Source organism: Bubalus kerabau, chromosome 2 (genome assembly GCF_029407905.1).
Source record: "Bubalus kerabau isolate K-KA32 ecotype Philippines breed swamp buffalo chromosome 2, PCC_UOA_SB_1v2, whole genome shotgun sequence".
Lineage (NCBI taxonomy): Eukaryota > Metazoa > Chordata > Mammalia > Artiodactyla > Bovidae > Bubalus > Bubalus kerabau.
This window is the reverse complement of record NC_073625.1, coordinates 157,521,300-157,542,595: the sequence shown is the minus strand read 5'-3', so window position 1 is coordinate 157,542,595 and position 21,296 is coordinate 157,521,300. Positions and strand designations below refer to the sequence as shown.

The 21,296-nt window shown below is 41.0% G+C and overlaps 1 protein-coding gene and 2 long non-coding RNA genes across 4 annotated transcripts in view; 1 reads left to right on the top strand and 2 right to left on the bottom strand.

Annotated features, from left to right (window-relative positions):
• Nucleotides 1-21,296, top strand: part of KCNAB1 (potassium voltage-gated channel subfamily A regulatory beta subunit 1) — a 439,216-nt gene that overhangs the window by 284,390 nt on the left and 133,530 nt on the right. The window lies entirely within an intron of this gene.
• The window catches only part of LOC129643993 (uncharacterized), a 76,325-nt gene that overhangs the window by 14,726 nt on the left and 40,303 nt on the right, over nucleotides 1-21,296 (bottom strand). The window lies entirely within an intron of this gene.
• LOC129643992 (uncharacterized) lies at nucleotides 11,303-20,374 on the bottom strand. Its single transcript, XR_008710645.1, has 3 exons — nucleotides 20,136-20,374; nucleotides 16,979-19,503; nucleotides 11,303-16,181 (listed from the first exon to the last, which is right to left on the bottom strand). It is a non-coding gene; the product is annotated as an uncharacterized LOC129643992 (long non-coding RNA).

Below are 21,296 nucleotides of genomic sequence, written 5' to 3'. Positions count from 1 at the left end.
GCACTGAGGAATGGGTCCAGTTTATTTTAGGACTGAGTAGTCACACCGGCCACCCAGGACCCAGACTCGACTCCTAGTAGCTTTTCCCTGCCCACCATGCTCTCTTTCTTCAGCATCTCCCTCCTGCATACACACTGACTCTCAGGGATTTAGGGGAACATCTAGGTGACTAATTTCTTACTTAACTTACACTCATGCTTTTCACAATGGATGTAAAAGGTGCACCAGCAGCCTGCATTTCCCCTTCCTTCTAATAAATACAAGAAGCCCCTGGAGGCTACGGTTCAGACTGGAGGATCCCACAGTCTGCCCAGTTATTCAGTCACGTTAAGTGTGCTGTATGGAATGACCACCCACAAAAATTGCGGGGAAAGTTCTTTGCAGAAACAATCTGGCTTTTCATTCCAGGGTGCAAATGATGGTGTGGTAAAGAGGTGGTGGGGTTGGCTGGGGCATGTGTGACAGTAGAACCTGGGCCATCTTGTAGGTTTTTAGGAAGCCCACACAATAGCTCTCTCACCAAACATGTAGCTGAGAACTCCAAGACAGGGTTGTTCCTTTCAGGGAGTTTTCAGTCTTCCTGTGAAGACAAAGTGGGGACTGGAGAAAATAAGTTACACGCCAAGCAGCTGGTATTGACAGGATGTGGCAGACTCATCCAGGGGAAGATGTTGATGTCCTATTTGAGTCCCGCCAACACAGCTTGTGAGACCATGACTTCCCAAAGAGATGCCCAAATTGGCCAGAGATGGAAAGTCATACTGAACAGGGTCCTGAACATAGCCATTGCAGTGGTTCCAGAAGCCATTCTTGATGAGTAGGATCAGCCTTGAAGAAGCAGACCTGAAAGCAAAATTTAAGAGGTAGGCAAGTCTCGTTGCCGGGAAAATTTTCCATCACTAAAAGCAGAAAAATAAAATTCATTCAATCGTGAAACAGTCTGCAGTCATCCACTTCAGAAGCAATCTCACATCACTGCCTCACCTTTTCAACCATCATTCTTCCCTCTGGTTTTTGGCATCCATTTCTCCAGCTCAGATCCCAACTGTTGTCCAGTCGCCAAGTCACGTCTGACTCTTTGCAACCCTATAGACCATAGCCCTCCAGGCTCCTCTGTCCATGGTATTTTCCAGGCAAGAATACTAGAGCAGGTTGTTATTTCCTTCTCCAGGGGATCTTCCTAACTCAGGGATAAAACCCGCATCTCCTGCTTGGCAGGTGAATCTTTACCATTGAGCCACCTGGGAAGCCCTCAGATCCCAGCACTGTCTGTTCTTCTCCACATCCCAGAGAGGTAACACTGTGCTCCTCATTCACCTACTTCAGAAGGGGGACCCCCTCTGTGGTTCTAAGCACCTGAGAATCAAGACAAATCTATAATTAATTCTTTGCAGGATTTCCCTATGTGAGTTTTCCATTTGCTTTCCATGATTCCTAGGGAAGAAAAGAAGTTATCCATCACTGACGTAGAGTGGAGGAGAAAAGATTGCAAAGGTCTGAGGTTATTGCAAAAAAAGATGTCTACATTTCCTGAGGATGATTCCTCAGTTGGTCTCCCTTCATTCATCAAGCACACACATGCAATGTTTTTAGAGCCTGTAAAACTCTTCAGTCTGCAAAGACAACAGCTGCTGTACCCTAGATCCCTTACAGACCTCTTGTCAATCAGAGGCAGCTGCCTTGTTTATATTCTAAGACTTTCTTCTGTAGACTACCAAAATCACCTCCTAATTGATCTCCCTCTCGCCAATCACTGCCGCCTCCAAGCCATCCTCCACACTGCCGTCAGTATCTTTTTGCAGTGTAAATTGGATGATATTTTATCTTTGCTTAAATACTCTGATAGCTGTATAGCACCTACAGGTTACATTTCAAACCAGCTAAGCGTGGCATTCAAGCCCTTCTTACTCTAGTTGCCATTGACCTGTTTAGCTCTGTTTCAAGACCCCCACTGTTTATCCATCAAACATCCCATCTTGTTTAGGTGCATCTCTCTACTCAAACTGGCTCCTCTGCGTTGGGCACCTTCTTCCACTTCTCTACCTGTGAACACCTCCTCTCTCCTCAATTCTTAACTCAGATTCTTCCTTCCCGAAACCTCATCCAAATACCACCAAGCTGGTGGTCCTCACCCACTTTTCTGCTCCTACCCCACCTCCCAGTTAGCCCCACTGTGCAGCTTACCATTAGCATATACTAATGCTGGCCTACATATCATCATTTTTGCCTCTATACCCCCAGAACCTGGCACAGTGGCTACTCAATAAATCCTCCATGAGTGACTACACTAAAGGTACTTAATGATTTTAAGGTTTCCCCGTAAGGACATTTCCTTCCTGGGGGTTTATATAATCATTGTTTGTAGATGGCCCAGTCCCCAGGTCTGGACATGCAGGAATTCAGACTCAGCCACCACTTCTCTATAAACACCTTGAATCAGATTATAGGGTTTTCTGTAAAACCTCAAACTGAAATAGACTATAAACAGCCACATTATTCAGAAAGTGTCCTTCAATGATAATTCTTCCTCCCACAGATATTGGCCACTTTTTAGATGTTAGTGCTGCTTTATGCATACATGTATGTGCAAACTGCATGAATCCTGGGGTGAGCCAGCTGCAAATTGGATTTCATCAGCACCTCTGCATCTGATGTTCTGTGATTGGACTAGCCCTCGACATTGAAGATGTACTTAATGAGTCACTGAATTGGATCTTGATTGTCTTTTTTCCTGCCAATTTTATAGAGAAGCAGTGAATACCAAGTTATGGTGCTGGCTAGTCGATGCATCTTGGCAATGAAATGAGGCTGCTTTGACCCATCAATGTCCAAGTTCATTCATTTAATCCATAGAAAAGATGCCAGGAAGGTCTGAGTCCAGATTTCCTTTCTCTTGGTCTAAGGATTAGCACCCACTTTCCTTTCAGCTAACAATTTACCACACCAAGGCTCCATCCCCCCAGTGGAATCTTAATATTTTACAGAACAGCAACAAAGGCTTACAGCCAATTTCCCAAAGTGAGCCAAATTAAACTTAAAGCTCATTCCAGAACATGCTTCTCTCTACATTTATAAAAGAATGACTGCTTAGCAAGGCTCTAATAAGAGAAAAGGGCAGAGTCTCCCAAAGATTTTTCAACTTTATTTTTTTACCCTAGTTAGAAAACTGGAAAAGAAAATTGCAATTTGACTTAAAGAAAAGAAAAAAGTGTTGTGGGTGGGAACATGTTAAGATTTGCAATAATCATAGTGTTCTATAACCCTTGAGACCAATAATAAGTACTACTGGGATCTAATATGCCTAAATATAGTTATATTTACCAGTTAATCTAAGAGATACATTCTTTTTGTTCACTGAAAGAAATAATTCTGTTATCAAACAGCCCAGAGTCATATAAATAAATTCTCAATAATTTAATCCACATTCCTCCAGTACCTGCTACTTTAATGATAAATCTCGAGTACATATATATTTTTTCTCCCTTTGCAGAACCGAAGAGGCAATGATATGTAACTATTCAAAATGTATTTTGTCTAACTGGTAGAAATTGGGATACTGGGATTTCCTTATCTAAGTAAGATCAATAGAGACTATAATCTACTAGCTTGCCTCTGGCAGAGACTATAAAGGAAATGCCATAAAGGAAGGTTAAATCCTTGTAATATTTGACTAGCTTGTAATATGGTACCATGGGGAGACATAGCTCAGTTTAAGGCTCAGCAGTTCACAAAGATGATCCTCTAAATTCCTTGGTTGTTTTTTTCTTTCCCTATTATGGTAACTATAGTCATGAATATTAGTTCAAGGAAGCACTTTAATATTTCTGCAGGATTATACTTGAATAGTCCAGAGCTCTTTTGTCTTTTTTGACATGATTTGAAGTTAGAATCTCCATTCAATGAACATTTGTTGAGTGTCTGCCCTGCCCCTGGCCCTGAGCTGAGATCTGAGGACGTAAGTGTAGACTGGATGATATTTTCCCCTAACTACTTACATGTGAAGGAAGAAAGACATTTCTTTGATTCTTACAACTGGTCTTATTTTTCTCTAATGTTCCCATTCTTGCTAAGGCAGACAAGAGGGCATTTAAAATATTCCATTTAAAGATAGTTCTGTCTCTTCTGATTTCAAGGGTTAAACTCTCCATTAGGAATCTCTCTTCCCTTCTCCTTCCTTCTTCTCCAAATGGTGTCAATGAGTAGGAGAAAGCATAGGAAGCTTCCAGGCCACCATGCTGTCCTGATCTGTCGGTCACCTGAGATTAGTGTGAAGCTTCCTGCTATGACTCAGAATTCTCCTGGGCACCCTGGGGCCCAAGGAGCATGTACTTGGTCAGAGATTCCCATGAACCTCTCTGGCTATTTCTAATCCCTTCTTACTCTGGAGAGCCTTAATCATAGTAGCTAGATTGGGGTGGGGGGGTGGGGGGTTAGTGAGAAGGCGTGAGCCTAGTCATCACTCACTTCTGATATTTGTTTTCCTCTCTTCCCCTCTCTAGCAGAAGGAGGCTCTATTTTCCTTCCAGTCTGAGACTCAAGGTCAGAGTTAGCAACTAGATTAGAGTAGGTGAACATGTAATTTATTATTCAAAGTAGTATGCTTTGGAAAGTAACAGGATGGGTTGTCCCAAGAATAATTGTGCACCAAGAAACAGGTGTAATCAGAGGCTGGCCTGGGTTAACCAAGATGTATGTTCTCTAGTTAAAATGAAGTGAAGTCGCTCAGCCGTGTCCGACTCTTTGCGACCCCATGGACTGTAGCCTACCAGGCTCCTCAGTCCATGGGATTTTCCAGGCAGGAATACGGGAGTGGATTGCCATTTTAAATTCATATATCCCACTTTCAGATTTAGGATTCTTTGCCTCTTGTTTCTATTATTCTTCCTAAATAACAGTGCATAGTGATATAGCAAGAAGTCCTCCAGTAAAATCTTTGTACGTACTGGAGTTCTGAAAGGAAAGTTTACCTGTGTATGTGTGTATCCAAGAGTCTGGAAACATAAGTGGCCATTGGCTGAATCCAGTAATAGAATCATCTTGACAGCTTCTTTTGTATTATAACCACAGAAAGAAAGACATGAACATTAGCGAGTAGCAGATGAATTTTGACCTGTAAAACATTTTCTAAGTATACCTTATGAATTGGTTACTCAGTTGATTCTTGTGGTGGTGGCGGTTGTTTTGTAGCATTTAGATACATTCAGTGTTAACTCCAGGAAGCAATATATTCACTCATGTCTGAATAGATATAAAAGTCAAGGAATGAGTTACTATGAGTCAGAGTTCTCTTCTGTGACATTGTAGAGAGAATGTCCAACTCCTGAGCACTATTTGTCTATCTGAAAGAATTATTCCTGATTTAGTTGAGAGGTTATTCATGTATCCATCCATCATGCTGTCCTTCCATCCATCCATTCGTTCATACTGTGTATTGGTCTAGTGAAGAAAAACAAAGTGGAGCCAAAAATGGAGCCAATGAGATTAACTATGCAAATTCTAACAATTTAAAACTGATGTCCTGTGGTTCACAAATTTCATTCTAAGCTTTCTAGAAGCCAATCAAAAATCTCTTGCAAGTTTCACAACTTAATGTCCACTCAGTTCAGTTCAGTCCAGTTCAGTCGCTCAGTCGTGTCCAACTCTTTGTGACCCCATGAATTGAAGCACCCCAGGCCTCCCTGTCCATCACCAACTCCCAGAGTTCACTCAGACTCACGTCTATCAATTCAGTGATGCCATCCAGCCATCTCATCCTCTGTTGTCCCCTTTTCCTCCTGCCCCCAATCCCTCCCAGCATCAGAGTCTTTTCCAATGAGTCAACACTTTGCATGAGGTGGCCAAAGTACTGGGATTGCAGCTTGAGCATCATTGCTTCCAAAGAACACCCAAGACTGATCTCCTTTAGAATGGACTGGTTGGATCTCCTTGCAGTCCAAGGGACTCTCAAGAGTCTTCTCCAATGCCACAGTTCAAAAGCATCAATTCTTCAGCTCTCAGCTTTCTTCATAGTCCAACTCTCACATCCATACATGACTACTGGAAAAACCATAACCTTGACTAGATGGACCTTTGTTGGCAAAGTAATGTCTCTGCTTTTGAATATGCTATCTAGGTTGGTCATAACTTTCCTTCCAAGGAGTAAGCGTCTTTTAATTTCATGGCTGCAATCACCATCTGCAGTGATTTTGGAGCCCCCCCAAAATAAAGTCTGACACTGTTTCCACTGTTTCCCCATCTATTTGCCATGAAGTGGTGGGACCAGATGCCATGATCTTCGTTTTCTAAATGTTGAGCTTTAAGCCAATTTTTTCACTCTCCTCTTTCACTTTCATCAAGAGGCTTTTTAGTTCCTCTTCACTTTCTGCCATAAGGGTGATGTCGTCTGCATATCTGAGGTTATTGATATTTCTCCTGGCAATCTTGATTCCAGCTTGTGCTTCTTCCAGCCCAGTGTTTCTCATGATGTACTCTGCATAGTAGCTAATAAGGTAACAATAACTAGAACAGTTAGCACTTACTGAGTTCATTCTGTATGGTGGGTACTGAGCTAGGCTGTGCACATGAATAATTTTTTAAGTCCCTGCAGTATTCCTAAGAGATAAAAACTAAGAAATATCCATTTTATAGATGTGGAAATAAAGTCTTAAAGAGAATAGGTAAAATAGCCAGAATCAGATGGAGGAACTGACCTTGAGAGACTTTGTTCTCTACCTTAAATGTTAAAAAAAAAAAAAAAATTCACTCCTTTTTGGTTCTAGATTTCACAATAACCACTGCTTCTTGGGGATGGTTTACAATAAAGATGCCTTAGGCTGCGATTTCCTAAGCCTTTGATGATATGGGAGACGTACTCGTTGTACCCGATGCTTCTCCTTTGTAACACTAAAATAATGTAATGGTGGTTTAGTCACTAAGCCGTGTCCAATTCTCTGCGACCCATGGACTGAAGCCTGCCAGGCTCCTCTGTCCATGGGATTTTCCAGGGAAGAAACCTGGAGTGTGTTGCCATTTCCTTCTCCAGGAGATCTTCCCCACCCAGCGATCGAAGCTGGATCTCCTGCACTGGCAGGCGGATTCTTTACCAACTGAGCTACCAGATAATGCAATAACATAATTATTTTTGTAATGTTTATTTCCCCAACTAGACTTTACAGGCCATGAGGGCAAGGTGTGTTTATATTTTTTACTGCCTTGTCAGCTCTTGCATACAGTGGATACTTAACACATATTTCTTGAATAAATGAATGAAATAGGAGACTGAGAACTATTTATAAAATAATTTTGAAATTCCACAAATGAACCTCAGTTTAGTCAGAACATGATATTTTATTTTTTCTTCCTATTTTTCCCCTCAATTATGTTTCTATTCCTTTCCAACCCCAACGCACGTGTGCATGCACACATACAAGCACACACACACACACACACACATGCACACATACATACACACACACACACACACACAGTACTTATTACCTTGATAATTTAAGTCAATTCACTTCCTAATTTCTTTCCTTGCCCTGAATTTGAGTGCAGGTCTTGATGAGCAAAGAGGGAATTCAAACTTTCTTTTTCACAAAATATTTGTCTTCACTTCTATTCAGAATAGTTATTGATCATTATTTTTCTTTTTGCTGCATAACTGGCTACTCAGAACATTTCAGTGAGGTTCTTAACAGTGTGAATGATTTGATTCACTACCAAGTCTGTCCACCAGTCTAATAAGGTTATTATTGTTCCCTGTGAAAGCACACAAATGATAGATTGCCTTTTCACCACCACTTCACCTTATGCAACAGCTCCTGAAATGATCAATCCCATTAGTTATTATCAGGACAATACCTAACATTTGTAAAGAACTCTAAAACTCTCTAGCCCTTTCACATGCTTTATCGCATTTGACTCTCAGAACCACCTGTGAGCAGGTTAGGTGGGCACTGTGTTTATGAATATTTCACCGGCGGAGATACTGAAACTTGGGGAGGTTAAGTGACTAGCCCATAATCCTGGTGTGAGTGATGAATGGAACTAAGCTTTAAAATCAAATGTCTTTGCTGCTGATTCCTGCTTCTCAACACTATACCTCCTTGTCTCCAGTTTCACTTGAAGTCTTTTTTTTTTTTTTTTTTAGGGGGCTACAGGTATTATGGGAAGAGTAGTCAGAGATGACTTCTGCAAAACAATTTGATGGATTGCTGCTGAATGTGTCTATTTGGGGAGAAGGAGAAAAAGAAGGTATTAGCCATTAGAGAGATGAGCTTAAGATTCAGAGGCAAAACTTAAGAGAGCTCACTGGGGTCTGGAGCTGTATGTGGGTGTTTTGTTCCTGTGGGTTCAACCTAGAAGTCCAGCTCCTGCTAACAGTTAGTTAACATTGCTAGATGGTGATAAACTACACCAACTTAAGCTGCAAAATGCCAAAAGAAAGTGATCCTGGCTGAGATGATAAGCTCATTATAGCTATGGGAAAACATACCCAGAAAGATGGTTCTTGTTCAGCTGTGCAGCTAGTCTGGAGCCAGAGCCTTTGTTCCTCTTGTTCAAACCTGGAGGAGTCCCAGTTCCATCCCAGGCTAAGGCTAGGCAAGGTGGAGCTACCCCAGAAGGCATCTGTGCCTTCCCGTCTCCTGGTATGTGCTCTTCCCAATTCCACCTGCAGGGGGCAGCACCCCGACTGTCAGCTGGGCCCTCCATGCTGCTCTCACTCAGGTGCAGGCTCATCTTGCCCAGAAGGTTGTCCCCATCCCCTCCATCCCAGCCCTTTTCTGCAATTGATCTTAGCAACGAGAGGGATGTGGTTCTGGTTTTCCAATGCAGTAAATGTTCTTTTCTCCAAGAGCAATACCTACTAAATACAAAAGGTTTATAAAATATAAATATATGGAAACTAAAAGTCAACCATATCTTACCACTTAGAAGAACTACCAAGATTTACATTTTTAGTGAATTTCCTCACAGGATTTCTGCTGTGCATTATAATAGATCATACTGCAACAAACTTTATGTCCTGCTTTTCTCACTTACCATGGTAATCCAGGCATTTTCTTTTGTAAGTAAAGCATTCTATTTAATAAATTTTAAATAGTTACATAATAATCCATAATACTGATGAAACTTAATTTGATTCTCCTCCCATTATTGGATGTTTTTCTTCCTTTAATCATTATAAATGACTACAATCCTTATTTTTTGTGCATTAAACTAATTGCAAATCCTTAAATTTTTCTTTTAGGTAGATTCTTAAAAGTAGAATTAGCAGGCTGTGACTTGGGACTCTTGATACACTGCATCAGGGGAAAAAAGCAATTCCTTGTAAACTCCTTAGCATTTTGGTGTGAGTGACGGGATAATGTGTTGCACAGAGCAGAGACACAATAAATGTCTTTTGTGTGAATGAAAGGACTTAACCCCTTTATGAGTATTTGCATGTTAAAAGAGGAAACTTGTCAATTAGTGCATCTTAAATTGGTAGGAATTTAGGCAGCAATATTTGTAATGTTGAGGAAATCAAAATTGTAATGAATGTAGAACTGTCATTAATTAAACTCGGGCCCATGAAGACCATAGCTTACTATGATCAAAGTAAACACAGCTCTTATGACTCTGCCCAGCTCCTTGCTCAGATGATCAACATGAGCCTGGCATTGTGTCAGGGCCTGAGAAACAGGTAAATGAGACATGATACCTGTCCTCAAGAAGCCTATGAGCTTGTGGAGGGACAGATCAACCAGACCATGCACAAAGTAACAAAGACGGGCAGAAGTGAGAGGCCAACTCAGTGGAAGAATAGCACCTCGTCAAGAAGCCTTGGGAAGGGGACACTGGGGCTGAGTCTTGAGTGAGAATATGTGAGAAAAGCATTCCAAACAAATGCATGTGCAAAGAGCCCTTCTTCCTGATCCCTGAGAATCATAGGGTGCTAATTTCCTCTTGCCCCTCCAGGCAGTACTTTGTTCATATCAGTCATTTACACCTTAGTGAGAATAAGTTGTTCTGCCTTTCCTGAGAGAGAAGTTCATAAAGAGAAGAGAGACAGAGCCTGGGAACTGGTGATACTTGAGACCAGAAGGGGCAAGAGAGAATAAAGAAAAGGTACAGAAAGGGGAATCAGCCTGAGACAGGACCCCTGAGCCATACAGTTGGGAAAGGGAGGTTATGCACGTAAGAATACAATGGGGCCCCAGAGTTGTGTAACCCTAGGTCCCAATACCACAACCGTAACCCATCTAGGAAGGCAGGACCTGGCCCCAAAGGAAGCTCCCTTAATCTGATCCACAAAGTCTTAGTTCTCTTCTAAAACTTCTCCAGCAAAGATTCATCTCCTCTCTGTTTACAGTTCTGTTTAAATAAATTAGTTCTTAGTATACAGTCCATAGCAACCTGGGGACCTTTTCTGTCTTCTCTGCCTGGATAGAGAGTTAAGCTGGTTGCCAGCAGCCTTATTAAGTCCTGGCTCCCGACTCTTTCTCTAACCTCATCTTGAACTGCTCCCACCTCACACACTGACCTCCGCCACATCCACCTCCTTCTGCTCCTCAGGCTTGTCCCACCTCGGGGCCTTGCTTATCTCTCTGTCTGGCTACTCTCTTCCCCAAGGCCTTCTTGGGGGCTGACATAACTCATTTTTATCTTGTGTGCCCCTGCTCGGGTGTCACCTCCTCCGAGGGGCTGCCCCTGACCACCTTGCCTTCGCCATCAGCCAGCGTCTATGTTTGCAGAGCACCTCTCAGTCACTGAACTTATTACTGTGCCTACTTGTTTATTTGGCCACTCCACTAAAATGTAAGCCTCATGAGGTCAGGAATTTTATTTGTTTTGTTCACTGTCACAGCCCTGGAACCTGGAACCTGCCTTAACAGTAGGTGCTCAATAAACACATCCTGAGTGTATGAATAACATCAGCTTTAAAGTGTGAATTATGGGTTGCAAAGAGTTGGACATGACTGAGCAACTGAACTGAACTGTACTGAACTGATGGCCTTAGATCCCACGGTAGCTCCAAAGTGTTCATTGGATGCCTTGTACTAAAAATCATTCTTTATCCAACTTTCTTTTTCAGGCAAGGCTAACTCAGCCTTTCACAACTTTCCTTCTCATTCCCCTTTCCATGCCCTTAATTCCACACCCCACAAGTTGAGAAGTGGTCTGTTTCGGTCCCATTGGTCATCCCATCTCCAATCAGCAAAGCATGCTAGTGACTTCATTTTTTTCTCTTTTCAAAAAAGTGAAGAACAGGATGAAATCAGTTCTGTTGAATTTTGAACCAGTAGGAGTGGTACACTTTTTTTTTTTTTTTGCCTATTTTCCTCTCCTGTTGTTTCAGTCTGAAGGCTGATCGGCAGAGGAGTGAGATGAGTGGCAGTTCACCAACTCCCACCACCGCTGTGGCATCAATCACAGAAACTGTGGAAAGCTTCAGTCAGGGGTGGGAGGTTGGGGGGCCTAAAGCAGATGAGGAGGTGCCAGGAGGGGGTGTGGATGCCTAGCAAAAGAGTTGCAGAAACTCATTTTCTTTTTTCTCTAGGCCTCCCAAAATGGCCTGCCCCAGGCAGGGACCCCATCACTGCCTGTCTCTCTAGGGAATTGCTAACAGTTGGGTCATTTCAGATGGGCAGGCCCCCTGAAGGCAGAGTGGAACAGGGGAAGCAACACAGACCAACAGCCGAGCTCTGCTCCTGACTCTGTTATGCGTGCTACGTGTGTGTGACCCTTAAGCTCTCTCAGCTTCCACTTCCTCATGGATAAAATGGGCACAGGAGTGTTTACTTGGAAAGACTGCATACCTTTATATGCATGAATTGTGTGTAAAAGCACCTAGAATGATGCTGGCATGTGGTAGGTGCTCTATAAATTGTTGCTATTATCAAAAAGCTGAGTTCAGCCACAGGGAAAATAAAGTGTGCTTATGTTTACTCAGTTAGTGAGGAACAAACAAAAAATAGGTTTATGATTGCCTGCTTCTCCATTTTAAAAGTCAAAGATATGTTACAGATGTTAAACAGCCTAGTAGATTCAAAATGGATTCAAAACTTTTACTGAATCATCCACTTTGGCATCATACTGTCAAAAATTAGGCTTCATCAGAGTTTTTACTAAAATAACCAGCTATTCGGCTGCCACTGTATGGAAAGTATGGATTTCCTGCCAGGGTCTTCTTTCTCATCATATAATGATGACACCAGAGTTGGAAATTGACTTCTTTGGGGCCACATCCAAGAACTGTCAGGTCCCCCGCTATTCTGCCATCAACATTGGGCCCTATCCCACGAATTCTTGCCATCTAAATCTTGCTTAGAACTAGTGAAGTCAGTCAACTTGAATGAAGTACTGCTACTGATTTTAACCAACTGAAATTAACTAATTTCTTACAATGGACTGATTCACAAAAGCATAAAGCCAGGTTATTTCACAGGATTTTATAGTTGCCCTGTGGTAATTATCTTAAAATGCTTAGAGTCCATTTTTTTAATTGTATATTTTAATAAAAATTTACCCAAGCCTAAAGAGAGAAATTTGATTTCATTTTCAAACTTCAAAAGAATTTCAAAAGATCTTAGGGTCCTGAAGAATATATTCTTCCAATGCCTCCAATGCCTTGCTGTTTCATAAAAGGGGTGGTCTTCTCTCCCTTCCTCCCTTTCATGAGTCTATCAGAAGAGCTTTACTTTTGTGTCAAATACAATCAGAAAGGATTGGCATAGAGAGAGCTCTGTATCTAGGAGAGCTGTTCTTATGGCTGTGGGTGTGTATTCTCCTAGTCACCATGAGAAGATGCGGTTTTATGCCCTCCAGCGAGCGCCACTTCATCGTCACCACAGAACAAGATGCAATTTCCCTACTTTTGAGACATTGCAAACTAAGATATCAGGTAAAAAGACCAATGTAAAGACCAATTAAAAAGACCGATGTAGAGGCTGAAGAATGAAAATAAACTAAATTCAGCACTCTAACCTGACCAATCATTAGTCATTTATAATAGGGCTCCAAATAAAGTCACAGGCCAATGGCATTCAGTTCTCACTGCATTCAGATCTCACTGATCTCACAGATCAGTTTGATGTATTATTCTGCTGGAGAGAAGGAGCGTTCATTAACCTCAAAATCAGTTACAAGCTCTGGATGCATCTTAGTAGCTGCTGAGTAAACATCTGCCAGATTAGAAAAACAAAAAGGAAAGAAGAAACAAACACAATGTTCTGTCAATGTGAGACTGTTTATATAAAAAATGAAATGAAATGATAAAGGGATGTTGGCTTCAAGGGGCCCTCAATTTTGTTCTGTTTTTGATTAATTTCTGGGTCTAGTGTTCACTCACTGCATTTCTTATTTGTCAACATTAGTATTCAACCTTAGTTTCAAAATTACTAACTCATACCCCTGTAAGAAAAAAATTTGGCAACTAGATAATAGTGTTTTTGTTCAGTTCTTTTTGTTCTTAGCCTTACAATATCCAGTCAAAAGATTCTTTTCCAGAGTTATTTAAGTTCAGTTCAGTTCAGTTGCTCAGAATGTCCGACTCTTTGTGACCCCAAGGGCTGCAGCACGGCATGCTTCCCTGTCCCTCACCAACTCCCGGAGCCTACTCAAACTCATGTCCATTGCGTCAGTGATGCCATCCAACAATCTCATCCTCTGTTGTTGCCTTCTTCTCATGCCTTCAATCTTTCCCAGAATCAGGGTCTTTCCAAATGATTTGGTTCTTCCAATCAGGTGGCCAAAGTATTGGAGTTTCAGCTTCAGCATCAGTCCTTCCAGTGAACACTCAGGACTGATTTCCTTTAGAATGGACTGGTTGGATCTCCTTGCAGTCCAAGGGACTCTCAAGAGTCTTCTCCAACACCACAATTCAACAGCATCAATTCTTCAATGCTCAGCTTTCTTTATAGTCCAACTCTCACATCCATACATGACTACTGGAAAAATCATAGCTTTGACTAGATGGACATGTTTTGGCAAAGTAATGTCTCTGCTTTTTAATACGCTGTCTAGGTTAGTCACAGCTTTTTTTTTCCAAGGAGCAAGTGTCTTTAATTTCATGGCTGCAGTCACCATCTACAGTGATTTTGGAGCCCCAAAAAATAAAGTCATCACTGTTTCCACTGTTTCCCCATCTATTTGCCATGAAGTGATGGGATCGGATGCCATGATCTTAGTTTTCTGAATGTTGAGTTTTAAGCCAACTTTTTCACTCTCCTCTTTCACTTTCATCAAGAGGCTCTTTAGTTCTTTGCTTTCTGCCATAAGGGTGGTGTCATCTGTGTATGTGAGGTTACTGATATTTCTCCCAGCAATCTTGATTCCAGCTTGTGCTTTATCCAGCCCAGCATTTTGCATGATGTACTCTGCATCTAAGTTAAATAAGCAGGGTGACAATATACAGCCTTGATGTACTCCTTTCCTGATTTGGAACCAGTCTGTTGTTACCACATCCAGTTCTAACTGTTGCTTCCTGACCTGCATGCAGGTTTCTCAGGAGGCAGGTCAGGTGGTCTGGTATTCCCATCTCTTGAAGAATTTTCCACAGTTTGTTGTGATCCATACAGTCGAAGGCTTTGGTATAGTCAATAAAGCAGAAGTAGATATTTTTCTGGAACTCTCTTGCTTTTTTAATGATCCAATGGATGTTTGCAATTTGATCTCTGGTTCCTCTGCCTTTTCTAAATCCAGCTTGAACATCTGGAAGTTCACAGTTAATGTACTGTTGAAGCCTGGCTTGGAGAATTTTGAGCATTACTTTGCTAACGTGTGAGATGAGTGCAACTGTGTGGTAGTCTGAACATTCTTTGGCATTGCCCTTCTTTGGGATTGGAATGAAAACTGACCTTTCCAGTCCTGTGGTCACTGCTGAGTTTTCCAGATTTTCTGGCATATTGAGTGCAGCACTTTCACAGCATCATCTTTTACTATTTGAAATAGCTCAATTCGAATTCCATCACCTCCACTAGCTTTGTTCACAGTGATGCTTCCTAAGGCCCACTTGACTTCACATTCCAGGATGTCTGGCTCTAGGTCAGTGAGCACACTATCATGATTATCTGGGGTGTGAAGATCTTTTTTGTATAGTTCTTCAGTGTATTCTTGCTACCTCTTCTTAATATCTTCTGTTCCTGTTAGGTCCCTACCATTTCTGTCCTTTATTGTGCCCATCTTTGCATGAAATGTTCCCTTAGTATCTCTAATTTTCTTGAAGAGATCTCTAGTCTTTCCCATTCTGTTGTTTTCCTCTATTTCTTTGCATTGATCGCTGAAGAAGGCTTTCTTATCTCTCCTTGCTATTCTTTGGAACTCTGCATTCAAATGGATGTATATCTTTCCTTTTCTCCTATGCCTTTAGCTTCTCTTCTTTTCTCAGCTATTTTTAAAGCCTCCTCGGACAACCATTTTGCCTTTTTGCTTTTCTTTTTCTTGGGGATGGTCTTGATCACTGTCTCCTGTACAGTGTCACGAACCTCTGTGCATAGTTCTTCAGGCACTCTGTCTATCAGATCTAATCCTTTGAATCTATTTGTCATTTCCACTGTATAATCATAAGGTATTTGATTTAGGTCATACTTGAATGATCTAGTGGTTTTCCCTACTTTCTTTAAGTCTGAATTTGGCAATAAGGAGTTCATGATCTGAGCCACAGTCAGTTCCTGGTCTTGTTTTTGGTGACTATATAGAGCTTCTCCATCTTTGACTGCAAAGAATATAATCAATCTGATTTCGGTGTTGACCATCTGGTAATGTCCCCGTATAGTCTTCTCTTGTGTTGTTGGAAGAAGGTGTTTGCTATGACCAGTGCATTCTCTTGGCAAAGCTCTGTTATCCTTTGACCTGCTTTGTTTTGTACTCAAAGGCCAAATTTGCCTGTTATTCCAGGTATTTCTTGACTTACTATTTTTACATTCAAGTCCCCTATAATGAAAAGGATATCTTTTTTTTTGTTCGTTTTTTATTTTTTTTTGAGTGTTAATTCTAGAAGGTCTTGTAGGTCTTCATAGAACCATTCAACTTCAGCTTCTTCAGCATTACTGGTCAGGGCATAGACTTGGATTACTGTGATATTGAATGGTTTGCCTTGGAAATGAACAGAGATCATTCCATTGTTTTTGAGATTGTACCCAAGTACTGCATTTTGGACTCTTTTGTCCAGGAGTCTTCAGCAGAGGCATGAGTTGGCAGTAAACCACAGAGTCTCCCTAGCCAACAGGAGTGAAACAAGTGAGTGACAACAGTCTTTATCCACAGCAAAAGAATAATATAAAAGCATCCCTGTCAGCATCATCAAACAACTGCTACGTGCCCAGGACTTTGCTCTATGTTGGGAATAAGCAGGTACTTTAGACACAGTTCCTGCCCTCACAGATCTCAGTCTGGAAGGAGAAACTCATATTACATATAATATGGACTTTCCTGGTGGCTCAGTCAGTAAAGAATCTGCCTGCAGCGCAGGAAAACTGGGTTCAATCTCTGGATCTGGAAGAGCCCCTGGAGAAGGGAATGCCAACCCACTCTAGTATTCTTGCCTGGAAAATCCCATGGACAGAGGATCCTGGTGGGCTACAGTCCATGGGGTTGCAAAGAGTCAGACACGACTGAGCAACTAAAACCCAAAAACAACATGCACCATGATGTATGGCACTCTGAAAGCAGATGTAGAGGACTGAGCCCACAGAGAAAACAGGCATTAGTTTTACCTTCCTCTGTCAAAGAAAGTGAATGGCAAACGAATACATGATGACTGGAAGCATTTGCTTTTGATTAAGTGCATATTTAAATATCACCCCACCCCTCAGTCAAGCTCATGCCTCAGTCTCGGTCACGTGGCTGCTTTTACTTTCTAAAGGGAAAGTAAGAAATGGAATTGGGAAGATTTGGAGCATGAAATCTGTCTTAGATGCTTTTTTGTTTATTTTGCCTTTGAAAACTACACATCTCATTACAGTGGAAACTAACACAAATCTCATTACAAAGTGGATGATACAGAAGGCTTTACCTTTGCTTCATCTTGTGGAACTTCTTTGAAAACAAATCATCACCCCAGGGTGAAGAAAACTTTGAAAGCTTTTGATTCTTTCTTCTTAGTGTTGAAAATGCAAGTATATGTGTGATATTCACACAAGAAAGTGTGATCATTTGGTTGTTAAGAGAGATGTGATATTGGACAAAATTTAGAAGGCGGCAAAGTTTATTTTCCCCTGTGGGGCCAATTCTTTCATCTTCCTGCCATGTGTGCGTGCTAAGTCATTTCAGTCATGTCTGATTCTTTGCAACCCTATGGACATAGCCCTTCAGGCTCCCCTGTCCATGGGATTCTCCAGGAGAGAATACTGGAGTGGGTTGCCATGCCCCCCTCCAGGGGATCTTCCCAACACAAGGATTGAACCTGCGGCACTTAAGTCTTCTGCATTGGCAGACAGGTTCTTTACCACTAGAACAACCTGAGAAGTCCTGCCACCCTACTTTTATTCCCTCTTCCAATTCTTTCAGAACTTGAGTGCTTTATTTCTTGACTGTTTCATCTAATCCCTCCAAGCTGACATAAGAAAAAGTCTGAAACTTCTTCACACTAAGGTATAAATGGCTGATAATAGTTTATAACCAAGTCTCTCAAACTGGGGCAGCAGAAGGTGCCAAGGGGCACCTGGTAAAGCTTTGGAACCAACATGGCACATCTCTGAGACAACAAACTTACTTGAAGAATTAGTAAGGAAACATTATTTTATGTTAAAACAAACACAAATATAATATGGAATGACATGCGAAATGATTGAATGAATGAATCACACTAAAGTAAATTGTTACAAAATACCATGCATGAGGCTGAAACCCCAGAGCCCTGGGGATGGCAAATCCTCTTCTGTCTCCTCTGCCCTAGTGGGTAAGCCCAGCAGACTCCAGCTATAGACGGATGGATGAGGCTCTTGAAGAGCCCCGTAATGGGAGACCTTAGGGTCAAGACTCCACTCCAGTACTCCTGCCTGGAAAATCCCATGGATGGAGGAGCCTGGTAGGCTGTGGTCCATGGGGTCGCTAGGAGTCGGACACGAGTGAGCGACTTCACTTTCACTTTTCACTTTCATGCATTGGAGAAGGAAATGGCAACCCACTCCAGTGTTCTTGCCTGGAGAATCCCAGGGACAGGGGAGCCTGGTGGGCTGCTGTCTGTGGGGTCACACAGAGTCAGACACGACTGAAGCGACTTAACAGTAGCAGCAGCAGTAGAGGTAATTCAAGCAGCAAGCCTGAATTGGAAGTAAATTCAGCAAGGGCCTAAAAATTTTTTGTAACTTACTAAAATTAAACAAAGGTATACTAAACACCAACACTATCAACTTTATTATACACATTTTAAAGAGTAGCTATAGGGTATGGCATATTTCACTTTCAAAACTTTTCAGGATTGCCTACCCTCATAGTTTGAAAAAGATGCTTGTAAACCCATGTTAGTGTGTGGCAGATGGAGGCACGAAGAGGCATTTTTAAAACGACATATTTCTTTTAGCTACATTCAAGATGCTTGATGTATGGACCCCTCTGGCAGTCTGGTGAAGTTTACGGACTCCTTAGAAAAAGTGCTTTTAAACACATAACATAAAATATACAAGAATCTGATTAACTAGATAAACAGTTCAAAATATTTAAAATCCAAATTTGTGACCTAATAAGACATGCACTTCTTTCTCAATATATTAAATAACAAGCTCTAGGAGTAGGCTGAGTGCCAAATTTCCAAAAGGTGATAGGTATAAATAGCCAGTGCAAATTATTTTTTTAAATCTCTGAGGTAACTGTGATGTGGTAGAAAAATACCTGTAATTTCTTTTGATGGCAAAATAACAGTTAATGTGGGTACTTCTGTGGTTTCTTGCCAACATTTATACTTGAAGGAGGAGCTAAATTTCAGTTAGAAGTTGGTGAAAAATAAAAATGTATTTTTCTCATGCATGTTCATGAACCCCAAATGATATGCCCTTAGATAAAAAGGTTCTAGATTCTCTTGACTTCAGACTGAATTATTTCCAGCTATTCTGATGCCTTAGATCCTTGGGACAGAAAAAGCAGTGAGTAACTTTTATTTAAGTGATAAGTAGACTTTGATGAGCATTTCACAACCCATATCACCATCTCCACCGTGCAGATCATCCAAGTTCTGCTCTTATGCACAACCTTGTGTTCCAACTCCATGTCCCTCCTCCTGGCGGTCACAGAAGAAAGGTTCTAAATTTCTCAGACCCACATGAATTCTCCAAACTGCCTTTCCCAACAGAATACCACCTTCTCCTTCACCTCCATTATCTATCTTTAGCCCCTGTTTCCCACTGTCTTAATGGTCCTAGCAAAATGACTCACAATTCACATATAATAGATTTAGGATGTTTGCAATGTCTAAGCACAAATCCATGAAGTAAGAGGATATGGTCACAGAAATAGGTCTTGAAAGCCACAGAAGCAACCTTCTAACAGCTTTAGTCCCGAATCGGAACCCCACCAGCGTCAGTGTTTAAGATGCCACTTTTCCTAGAAAATAAGAAAGAAAGAAAGTAAATATCATTTTTTGAACACTTAAGTTTCCTGTGAATGGTGCTGCATTTATATTTTCTCAATCTCCTAAAGAAAGAAAAATCAGGGAGCTATTAATATCCCCATTTATGAATGAGGAAAGAAGCTTGAAAAGTTTAAGTAACCTGCCCAATGTCATACACAGTTCTATTGAACTGATTAATTAACTATAGGGAAATCTCTTTTTGCTATACTTCTGCAGACTTTTTTAGAGTGCACAGATCAACAGGTGATTTTTTATATGTCCAAAGAAAATGAATAAGAATCTAGTTGGAATTTACAACAGATAAATAGCTTGAACCTTTAAATCAAAGAATTTGAAAGAATCCCATTCTACTTTGCTGCTACTTAGATAAAGGAAGGAATGAAACAAAGTTTCCTTGTGCTACTTATCAATGTCTGTCATCAAAATGCGTGGCTAAATCATTTATATGCCTGCTGGTTTCCAAATGAATCATTAATCACCGTCAACAGTGATAAACGGTACCCTCAGAAGAAAACATTATCACCATTTGTAGTCACCTTCATGGCTGTAAAAATGTATGTTCTCATACAACTATAAAAACAAGCTGGCTGACAAATGAACATACCTTCTGCTCTGTATTTTTCAAAACAGGTTAACTGTACATTTCTTTTTTTTTCCATTTCACACCCCACGTTTGACTAGTAGCTTCCAGGTAAGGCTCCCCACACAGCAGAATGTGGTTTAGAAGGATCAGAAAGATGTTCAGCTAGACTAAAACAGCAGATGATGTAATGATCTGAGCCCGTGAAAACCAGGTCAAACCAAATTTGTTTCTGCCAGTTTGACAAGGCCACTGGAGCCCTTTACATGTGCCTTCAATTTGTCTCTGTTGTGTCAGCCTCTAAATAAGGGATTTTTCTCCTGTGCAACATGCATCTTTCTTGGTCAAATGCAAGGTACCTATTTTAGCCAACTGTTCCTTTCTTCCAAGCAGTTTACTGTAAACAGTGTCTAAGATACACATATGAGGAAGCAAGCAATTTAAAACAACACATTTAGGCTGCTAATCTTCTGCTTTTAGCATCTTTGATTTGTAAAGGACCTGTAAACATCAAATGGCATTTGATACTGTGCCTAAGTGACACTTGATTTCAGTTCTTACAATTCTATTATTGTCTTAAAATAAAAAGTGCATGATGGATGCTCCAGAAAACAACACTAGAAATTATATTTAATGTATCTGTCATGGGACTAACCATTGTCTTAAAACAAGTTCCGCCACCGAGAGGACAATTCTGTCTTTAGAAAGAAGAAATGCAACCTTTGGCTTCTCAAGAAGCTATATCCTTTCTCCAGTAACTTTCCCAAAGCTTTGACTTAAGGTTTAGGATTTCCAAAATTTGACTGACAAAGCTAAGTGTACCGTGCCCCCATATTGATGTCATTCATTTCTAATATTAGCAGCTGAGCAGCCCAGGTTCACTTGGGAAAGAGGAGCTTTTATTTTGAGTTGAACGGGAGCACATACTAAAAATGAACACAGTGAGACTTTCTTCTGGTATGTCTGACACAGATAAAATAGGGAAACTGGTGCAGTGCAACTGCTTTGAATTAAATGGAAAAGAAATTCTATCTATTTGGACATTTGATGTGCTTCCAGAATTTTTGGTAGCCTCACCTGTGCTAATGCTGAGGAATTAAGAGATAAAATGCCATCACATTAAGTTGTTTCAATGCACAATGTCACACAAGGTCATGAAGTGAGCATGAAAATCCCATTGAGTTG